The sequence below is a fragment of the Jaculus jaculus genome, chromosome 16, assembly GCF_020740685.1.
Source record: "Jaculus jaculus isolate mJacJac1 chromosome 16, mJacJac1.mat.Y.cur, whole genome shotgun sequence".
Lineage (NCBI taxonomy): Eukaryota > Metazoa > Chordata > Mammalia > Rodentia > Dipodidae > Jaculus > Jaculus jaculus.
Genome location: NC_059117.1, coordinates 29,130,613 through 29,141,270, shown reverse-complemented (window position 1 = coordinate 29,141,270; position 10,658 = coordinate 29,130,613). Strand labels below are relative to the sequence as shown.

General features: G+C 38.1%; 1 non-coding gene across 1 annotated transcript; it reads right to left on the bottom strand.

The window, feature by feature from the left end:
• Window positions 1-9,464: 9,464 nt before the first annotated feature.
• LOC123455395 lies at window positions 9,465-9,570 on the bottom strand. The gene has a single exon (XR_006633884.1). It is a non-coding gene; the product is annotated as a U6 spliceosomal RNA (small nuclear RNA).
• Window positions 9,571-10,658: the final 1,088 nt, after the last annotated feature.

Sequence of the window (10,658 nt, the reverse complement as noted above, 5' to 3'; positions counted from 1 at the left end):
TCCTAACCTCCACTTAATATGAAAGGACTGAAAACATGAATATACAAATTTATATATGTCATGGTAGCTATGCACTACACTAAGTTGTACTGGGCTATGTTTATATAAAATCAAAGGAGTTTATAATATGCATAATAAGGTATTTTTATGCAGCTACATTATTTATCTTACTGGCTTGGCTGTGTGATGCACAACAGACCCATTGTTGTACTTCAGTTCTGATATTTATATACCATTCAGTTCAAAGAATGTATTCCTAGCCTTCTACCTACTACTTAAAAAAATGTAAGACAGAGAACTAAATAAAAAGGAGTCATAAATCACAAAAGCATGGATGTTGAGAAAGGAAAGTGAATTTTTGGCCTGTCCATGTATCACATGAATTTTAAGGTTATGAAACCTGTAAAAAATAGTTTCTTGATTGAAAAATAAAGCAGGAACACACAGGCCAATTGCACAGAGATTGTCAGAGTTGTTTCCAATAAATGAGCCACTGAGAGAAGGGGGACCATTTTGAAAGGCACTTAGGAGGTTCAAGCTAATGTGGTACCAACCACAAAAACTTGCATGCCTGAAGAGACTGTCACACAGTTCAGATAATCTAACATATGCATATTTCCTGGCTTTTGTTTCATAATTTATAGAAAATTACAATACTGCTACAGAAAAGATCAAGAGAAACTAGGATTCTTTCCCCACATAGATCAAGCTAAAAATAAATCCATTTCTTTGATCAATTTATTTCCTAGTTTCTGTAAAAATGTGGTGGGTTTAGGAATCTATATGGTCCTGTAACATTACCTATATTATTTGTGATCAGGAAATATTTGTCTGTGATCAATTCTAGTGAATCAATCTTCTTCCCTTTGTGCCAATCTTGAGTGACCAACACTGCCAATCTCTTTGTCACTGTTGATGTGTGTGCACACACAAAGAAAACTGCATGACAACCTAAAACAAAACAGGAGCATAAATATAATTTTGAACTGACCTTGATGGATATTTGATATTCATTGCATTTGGAGGAGGTAGGTGTCAATGTCTGTTATTCATTTGACACTTGAAGTATGCTTGCTTTGCAAATGTGTAGTCATGCAATATTTTATATGGACAGCTATCAGAGCCTTCATCTAAAGTAGACTAAATTTTCAATTTGACCTTTTGTGCTTGTCAGTTTTTAAATTTATTTTAAATTGAGTGTCAAAAATGATAGCAGCATTGTTTTTTTTTTGTTTGTTTGTTTGTTTACGTACTTCTGTATTCTAGCACTTTTTTCACTTTCAAAATTCTGCTGAGATACAGGAGTCAAGCTTGTGTTTTGGGACCTCAGGCAAGTGTTTCAGAATGGCCTTTGTCTTTCTCTTCTGTTAAATAAAAGACTCAGGGCATATTAGTGAGATAAGGCTCTTCTTTTGTGATTTCCCATGGAATTACTGATACTTGTGCACACCGATAAGATTCATTACCCACAGCTGATGGCAAAAGAAAAAAAAAAAGCAAACAAGTAGAGATCAATGACTCTGATTTGTCAAAATATATCTGGGAATAGGCACAGGTTGCTTATGAAGATAATGGATTTTGTTTTGTTAACCTTTACAAAAGTTACAATTTCCCTTTGAGTATCTCGATGTGTTAAAGGAATGTTTCAGTACTACTAAAGATTGATGCCCACCATAAGCACACTGTCAGGGCAATCGACTGCATATACTGCTGCATATACACCTACACACTCAATCCCATTTGTAGACAACCTGTAAAGATCATGAGATATCCCCACGATTCTGTCATCTTTTTTTTTTTTTTGAGGGAGGGCCTCACTCTAGCTCAGCCTAACCTGGAAATCACTCTGTATTCTCAGGGTGGCCTTGAACTCATGGCAATCCTCCCACCTCTGCCTCCCAAGTACTGGGATTAAAGATGTGTACCACCACACCAGGCTTCTACAATTCTTTCATCTTATTTATATTATACGGTCAGCCCATGAGGGAAAAAATATAAGATTGGCCTTATATTTTATACATTCATTCAAATCTAGGAATGGAGGAAAATTTTATCTATTTTTTTTTTCCCCAGAGATTAGAAAGAAAGAAACACCTCAACTCTAGGAGTGTCTGGGTGCCTTCCTCAAAACTGCAAATGCAGTTTTGTTAGCTAACCATGTTGCGGCGATGTTACCATGATAAGCAGGTAGACTCTGTTTCAAATGCACCCTTCAAACAGAGACTGAGATATAAGACTTGTGAATATCCACAATGTATATTCACATAAACTATGGGGGGTGGGGAGGCTACAGTTTCACCAGTCCAAGAAATATGCAAGTAAAAAATAAACCAGGGGCTGAAGGATGGCTAATGCTCTTGGAGAAGATGACTTTGCAGATTCTATAACCTGACCCTGCAGCACTTTTTCAAGCCTGGCAAACAGACTTTCACAAGATAACTTGGGAAGCTAAGATATATGTGTCATTGCAGATCAAGGATTTATCTGGAGTACTATTGGGCAGGGGAAGGCCAATCCAACCCTGGCCCAGTGACTGAAACAGAAGAATGGTGTGGGATTGAAAGCCTCCTTCACTCGTAGAGGTTTTCAGAGCAAAAGATCTATGTACCCTTCTGATCCTTTCAGACACATAGGATAGAGTGTTGGCACAAGATTATCTAAGATGTTATAGAAAAGGAGACCAGATGCCCGGAGAAATTGTGTCCAAGGGAGGCAAGCCATGGTTTAGGTAGACCCTGAAAGGAAAATGCAGAGTATATGATTAGAACCTCAGATGATCAGGGCCTCAGAATGGGAATTTCTAGAGTGGATAATTACTGAAAACCCATTCAAGTATCTTACATGAGAGAGAGAGAGAGAGAGAGAGAGAGAGAGAGGAGAGAGTGTGAGCAGTTTAATTATGTCAAGACCAGGGAGGAAACTGACTTAAAATCTTTGCCTCTTGCCTCTTGTCTCTTAAGAAGCAAGTTATAACAAAGACTAAAGAAGAAGGGTCAATCATATTCACAATTGCAATGAAAATGTCTTATTCTGGACAATAGTACTTGTGACTTAAAGACATCAATTATATAAGAATCAACAACAATTATGGTGCCTAAATTTTCAACCAAGAATGGATAGATGTTCTGCCAATAATTTAAAAAGGGCTAGGGGGAGCAAAAATAAATGTTCATTTGGATTGGTTATCACTAGTGATTTATGTTAGTTTTGAAGACACATGGGAATACAATGATATCAGGGTATCCATGCCAGGAGTGCTAAGTCCTGGCCACTAAGGCTGTGCATCCGAACACAACCCCTCTTCTTATACTTGACAAGGGAGGAGTGGTGACTCTCCCTCAGGAGACTATGCACATATAATTCCTACATATTAAAATTGGAAATTCTGGGCTGGAGAGATTGCTTAGTGGTCAATGCACTTGCCTTCAAAGCCAAGAATCCAGGTTCAGTTCCCCAGGAGCCACATAAGCCAGATGCACAAGGCGGCACATGTATCTGGAGTTTGTTTGTAGGACTAAAAGACCCTGGTGTGTCCATTTTCTCACACTCGCTCTTTCTCTTTCTATCTCTCTCCTTTCTCTCTCTCTCAAACAAACAAATAAATAAATGTAAAATATTAAAAAAGATTGAAATCCAAAACATTCTAGGAGGTCCTTTCAAATATTTTGAGTTACAAACAATCCTTGGAACCTAGGAATTTGTGATATGAAACAGAATTTCTCACAAGCAGCTCACTGTTGGACTTGTTTTGTTTTAGAAATATGCATGTTTTATACCTCAATGTTTTGGATTTATTAAAAAATATAGTACTTTCTTTATTACGAAATAGTCCCTGGAAGAGAAATAAGTGCATAACCGTGGTGGGCCCAGGACACGCACTGAGTGAAAAGTATCTGCATAGGCTGTTGTTGGTGGAAAGGCAGGCTGGGTGTTTTGTGTGTTTTGCTCTATGGTCTGTAAGCTGTACCTTTCAGTCCTCTATGCAGTTATGCACAGTCTGCACCTATAAGGGCAGTTTTGGAGATTTCTAATCTTGTTTTACTTTCCTTCTTGGCAAATTCTCTGTCACTGGTTATTTTTGATCCTTAATAGGTATAGGTTTTATGCCTCAAGTTTTATGACTTTTCTTGATGAGTGAATTTTTCAGCAACCATATGGTGTGGCTGGCTCCAACTCTATCAAAATCTCATAACCTTCCACGTCTGGGGAGCAGCTTGCTTGTTCCTGCCTTTCCTGGGTTTTGCTGTATTGATTACAGTCTTTGATTATTCAAGTTGTTGAGTGTATAGTCTCAGCCAGGAGACTTAAATAAGAAACATTCAAAATCATCCTTTATTTGAGCCTTAGTTATACATTTTAGTTTTCTTTTTCAGTGACAAAGTCACAATAGCTACGTGATAATACTTTTCATATTCCATTTCATTATTTTAGAAAATATTTATTTCTCAAGCCTCCACATGTAAAATGATTGAGTTGCTTTGCATGGTCATATAGTCTCTTTTCATTTGATAAGTATCTGAACTTTTGTTCCCTACCAAAATCTTGTAGTTCATACTTGACAATTTTGAAGTGTGCTTAGTTTCAGAGCTATTTCAGAATTTAGAGAAATAAAATAGTAGACAGTATCATGAGTCTATAAGAAATTAGAGTTCTATATTTTTATCCATGTAATAATAATTCAACTAATATCTACCTACCATACAAAGCTTCTCTGGGAAAACTTCAAGATTTTATTGAAGAAATACTTGCCATACTCCACGATGGAATATAATGACTCTGCTCTAAGTTTACTCTTACATGTTCCCAAATAGATAAAATATTTTTTTTTTTTGGCATTACATGATAGAGAGGTATGAACAACCTTGTGTCTGATCCCATTCAGCTAGTAACTAGCACTGCGTAGCAAACAAGGAATTTACATTCAGACAGCTTTACTCTAGGAATCATATTGCTTTTCTAGATAAGATAGATAAGGACATTGGAAATAACACATTCTGACCTTTGAGAAATGAGTTCATAAATGTTTTGGTGATCTTTGCAATCAAAATATTTCCTTATAATTGAGAGGATTTAAGAGAGGGGTTGACATAATTCAGTAACGTTTCAGAAAACCCTCTGGGGTAGTTATGTCGTAAACTGGAGACGATAGAGGTAGAGTAAAGAAGTTAAATACTGCTCTAATGCTCCTGGTTAGCTGTTCTTGGTGATGCTGTGTGGATCCAGTAATTTCGTGAGGATGAGGCAGGAAGAATATGGACAATGAACTTGCCTTTGGAAATGTGTAGTTGTCATGAGGAGAGTGGAAGACTTGACTGTAGAATAGCAATATTTACTAGTTAAGTCTAGAGTGACTGAGGCCAAGGAACTGAATGGGATTTCCCTTTGAGCATTATGAACTACTGAGAGAAGGAAGCTTATAATTCTAGAAGATCGCTAAACTTCTGGGGAGTTGCATGACACAGAATTGACAAAGCTGCTTGCTAATGATTCTGAGCAGGACGGGGAAACTACAAAGCTAGCAGTGTTACAGAAGGAGCCAAGAAAGAGGGCATTTCTGAGTCCAAGACAAATGTTCTGCATTCTTAAGAAAGGCTTTGTAATCTGATGATGGAAAAGATTCTGTTGGATTTATGAGCAATGATCTGACCAGCAGTGAGAATGATCTCAGCGGTGATGGATTCATCACCGCCAGCTGAAGGCGCCTGACAAGAGTTGTGGAATGAAGAAAGAGAAGTAAGAAATGGAAAGACCCTTTAAGAAGCTCAGATCTGAAAGCCAGGAGTAAAAATGGGTGCAAGTCAAAAAGAAGTGGGCATCTACATATGTGTATACATTTTGCAAATAATTCAGGGATGGAAAGCTGAGATACTCAGCAATGAATGACACAGCAGATTTAGAGATGGGGGTTCTACAGAGCTTACATAAAACTTCCCTCCTTCCTTCCTTCGTTCATCTCTTTCTTTATTTCTTCTTTTTCTTATTCTCTACTCTTTCCTTCCCTCCTCTCCCCTTTCTTCTTTTCTTTCTTCTTATAAAAGGCATCTTTTTAGGGGAACATATATAAGAAAACAATATTGAACATCAAATGAAAGCTACCCATCTTGGCATGATCTGGAAGTTGCTAAGAGTCTCACCAAAGATTCAGTTATCCTGAAGAAGGTCAACACCCTAAGTATCTCTGCTGGGGCTTTTCTGTTGGTGACTGAAGAACCCATCTGAGAAGAAGGTGAATGTAGCACTAGGAAGGCTGAGAACTAGATCATGCTATCCCAGGTCAACAGTGTCAGAAAGAAAATCAAGAGGTATATAATTAGTACCAACTGTGCTTTATATAAGAGGGGATGCAGAGGCAAACAAAAATTGTTACAGGTTTTTCTCTCAATAATACTAGGGGAGATAGAAAATAAATGATGTGAGTATATAATTTCTGTTTACATTAATAATTCTGAAAAGAACTTAACAAATGTGGTGAGAAGTCAGGAGGTCGGTGGGTTTTAGATGGGATATCCTAGGTTCAAATTCCAGCATAAGGGGTCTATAAAAACTATCATATTGGCTGGAGAGATGCCTTAGTGGTTAAGTGCTTGCCTGTGAAGCCTAAGGACCCCAGTTCAAGGCTCGGTTCCCCAGGACCCACGTTAGCCAGATGCACAAGGGGGTGCATGCATCTGAAGTTCGTTTGCAGTGGCTGGAGGCCCTGGTGTGCCCATTCTCTCTCTCTCTCCCTCTCTCTATCTGCCTCTTTCTCTCTCTGTCTGTCGTTCTCAAATAAATAAATAAAAATAAACAAAAATTTAACCAAAAAATGTCATATTGACACTGAGGAGACTCAAAACACATCAAAGCTAAAAATAAGAGCTTGCAGAGAGCTTAACCCTAAATGAGACTTCTAACACACTCTGTGAATCTCAGGGTACCCTGAAGAAGTACAGGAGGGAAGAATGTCTGTGCCACATGCTGAGGAGGTGTGCTGTGAGGCATTGTCCTCTTCATAGGAACTGGCTGGTACATTCATGACCCTACAGTGATTATGGATGCCCTCCACTGAGCAGGACCCTCAGTGTAATGGGTTTGAAGGAGAGTGGACATGAGAGGACCTGATGGGAATACAACCAATTTGCAATATGTTCACATTTTAATGTTCACAATAAAAATATTATATTTCTCCAGTGAAGTTTATTGAACGTCTTCTAGGACACTTAACTACACAACAGAGCTGGGGTGCAAGGAAGTTGATCCACAGCGCTTGCAGTGGAATAACTGTCACCTTCGAAATTCAAGCATTAAAATTTACTGACCTTTAGTGGTGCTAAAAGCTGAGCCTTTAAAATATGATGGGCTGTGAGCTCTCCTCCCTTATGAATGTGGTTATGTCCTTCATAAAGGGGGCTTGCCACAGCATGCAGGAGCTTCTTTCTGTTGTAGGAGAACATAGCCTTTCTTTTCTCTGGAGGAAGGATGAATTGGACTCTCATAAACAACAACAATCCTGCCATTACCTCGATCTTACATTCCTAGCCTCTAATATCATGGAATATATAATTTTATTCTTACCCTGTCAGGTTGTAGATATTTTGTTACAGAAATCCAAATGGACTAAGACAATGTGATTTCACTTGAATCCTCATCTTTGGAAACTCTTGATTGTGAGATTGTCTTTCAGGGAAGTCCCAAATTGAGGAAAGTGGCTCACATTTGCACTGTTGCATTCTTTCATTGCTGGTCACGGGCTGCTTTCTGGGGAGAGAGCACAACCATTGAGTACACAGAGTCTGAGGTTGAGGGGAATTCATAGGGAGCAGTGGGCACTCCCCACCTACTTTCTCAACAGCTTGAGCAACACATCAGCCTTTAAAAGGATATCTGAGAGGAGCAGTACAAGATTATAGTTCACAGATAAGTCATACAACTCTACTGAAGTGTTCTAGTAGGTTCTCCCCATATGGGAACAGCCTCACTATCATTCTTTTTGGCCTTTTCTCAGAAACTAAAAAGAAAATGCATTCTCAGTGCTAACTGCAACTCCAGCTGCCACGTGAGATCTGTAGACAGTTAAAAATGGTCACACCTCCTCCATTGTGAACACCAGGTTTTCTCAATTTCACCTTAGTGGAGGGGCGTGGTCTGTTGGAGTCATCCATGGCACTATAATGAAAGATCTGAGTCCTCAGCACATCCTTCTCAGACAGTGGACAGATGTTCTTTCTTTTTTTTTTAATTTATTTATTTTTTATCAATTAGTTTTGTATTCAGCAAATACAGTCAGTTTAGTCCCATTATTAGGCTCATCCATGACCTAACCCCTCCTCTTTGGCCCCTCCTTGTTGAGATATAAGGGTCGTGCATTGTGGAGTTAGCCCACAGTTACGGGTAAGATAAATGTCTCTGCATATCATGACCCAACGTCAGATGTCCTTTCTTATCATTATTAAGTCTGTTCATGAAATCATTGGAATACCTGACTCTCAGCCTTGAACACTACTATGTTAATCCCAAATTTGACATTGGAAGCCTCACTTCTCCTGGGGATTATGATGCGTTTCTTCTTCAGATGACTACCAGATAGTGATGCCCTGCTTATTCCTGATGTCTTTTTGGCACAAAGAGCCTAAAGTTGCCGAGATCAAGTTGTATGTTTCAAATTCAAAGAGACACTTCCTTTCATTGTGGCAGAACATGGTACTTAAATATCCCCCATGGGTCATTAAGAATGAGGATGGGCTGGAGAGATGGCTTAGCGGTTAAGTGCTTGCCTGTGAAGCCTAAGGACCTCGGTTTGAGGCTCAATTCCCCAGGACCCACGTTAGCCAGATGCACACGGGGGTGCATGCATCTGGAGTTTGTTTGCAGTGGCTGGAAGCCCCGGCGTGCCCATTCTCTCCCTCTCTCTCTCTCTCTCTCTCTCTGCCTCTTTCACTCTTGATCTCTCTTATATAAATAAATAATTTAATTAATTAAAAAAATAAGAATGAGGGTAAGTGAAGCCATTCTTATTCCTGACTATGTGGTTCCTAGTCTCATGTCTGACTATTAAGGTTCTCTGATTTATGATTAGGGTACTATATTTTATAGGATGATAGTCGTATATTAAGTGAACCAATAAACAATAACCAGAGTATAGGAATAAAGAAAGATATATATGCATAATTAAATTTTTATTTAGTAATGAGAAGAATAAATCATGTTACTTTTATGAAAATGCAGCTCAGATCATCTCAGCAAGCAAACTCAGCAAGGCAAGTATCACATGTTTTCTCCCAATGCATGAATCCTTAGGGACACATGATAACCCTATTCAAACCATGCCCTGGCCAGAATCCTATAAGGTTTATGGCCCTGTAAGAATATGACACTTGGGTATAGAGAACTCTTGTGAGAAATCATTGCCAAGCATAATGTGACAAAAAATTTTCACCAATACATCCTTCTAGAAGGTTTTATTTTGCATTAAAACCCCAACATATATACATATGGAACTCTTCGTGAATTTGTGTGTTATCCTTTGCAGGGGCCATGCTAATCTTCTCTGTATTGTTCCGATTTTAGTCTATGTGCTGCCAAAGCGAGCACTTTTTTGGTTTTTTTGAGGTAAGGTCTCACTCTAGCTCAGGCTGACCTGGAATTCACTATGGAGTCTCAGGGTGGCCTCAAACTCATGGCGATTCTCCTACCTCTGCCTCCTGAGTGCTGAGCTTAAAGGCATGCACCACTACACCAGGCTCCTTCTAGAAGTTTTACAATCACTGATCTTATGTGTAAAACTTTAATCTGAGTTTATTTTAGTATTCATTGTTAAGAATCAAATTTCATTCACCAACATGTAGATATCCAGTTTGCCTAACACTCTTTGTTAAAGATATTATTATTTCTTTTACTGTATCATATCTACATATTTACTGCTATCATACCTAAAATGAGTTAAATGCGCGATGTGAGTTTATTGCTGAACTCTGTATTCTGTTCCATTCTGTGTCTGTCTTTGTTAGCATTAAACTGTTTTCATTAATGTAGCTTTATAATACATTCAAAATCAGGAAATATGATGCCTTCAGTTTTAACTTTTATCTAGATTCTTTTTATTGTTCATGTCATTAGTAATTCCAAATGTTTTATTACATTTATTATATTTTATTTGCTTATTTGAGAGAGAGTGAGAGAATGAATGGGTATGTCAGGGCTTCCAGCCACTGCAAACAAACTCCAGACACATGCACCCCCTTGTGCATCTGGTTAACATGGGTCCTGGGGAATTGAACCTGGGTCCTTTGGCTCTGCAGGCAAATGCCTTAACCACTAAGCTATCCCTCCAGCCATCCAAATGTTTTTTTTTTTTTAGGATGATTTTTCTATTTCTATAAATTATGTCAATGAAATTTTAATAATGTGTTGAACCTTTATATCGTATCTGATTCGATGGACATTTTAATATTAGTTTTACTTATACATGAACATGAGATGTCATTTTATTTATTAATATCCTAATTTCTTTCACCCAGTGATTTGTAGAGCACAATTTTTCCTCCTCCCCCTTTTTCAAATTGGATGCTCCCTTTTCCTTTACTGAATTATTTTACCTAGGGTTTCAAGGACTATGATAATTGAAATTTTTTTTTTTTTTTTTTAGATATTGTTAAGGTAAACTCCTCTGTACATTATTT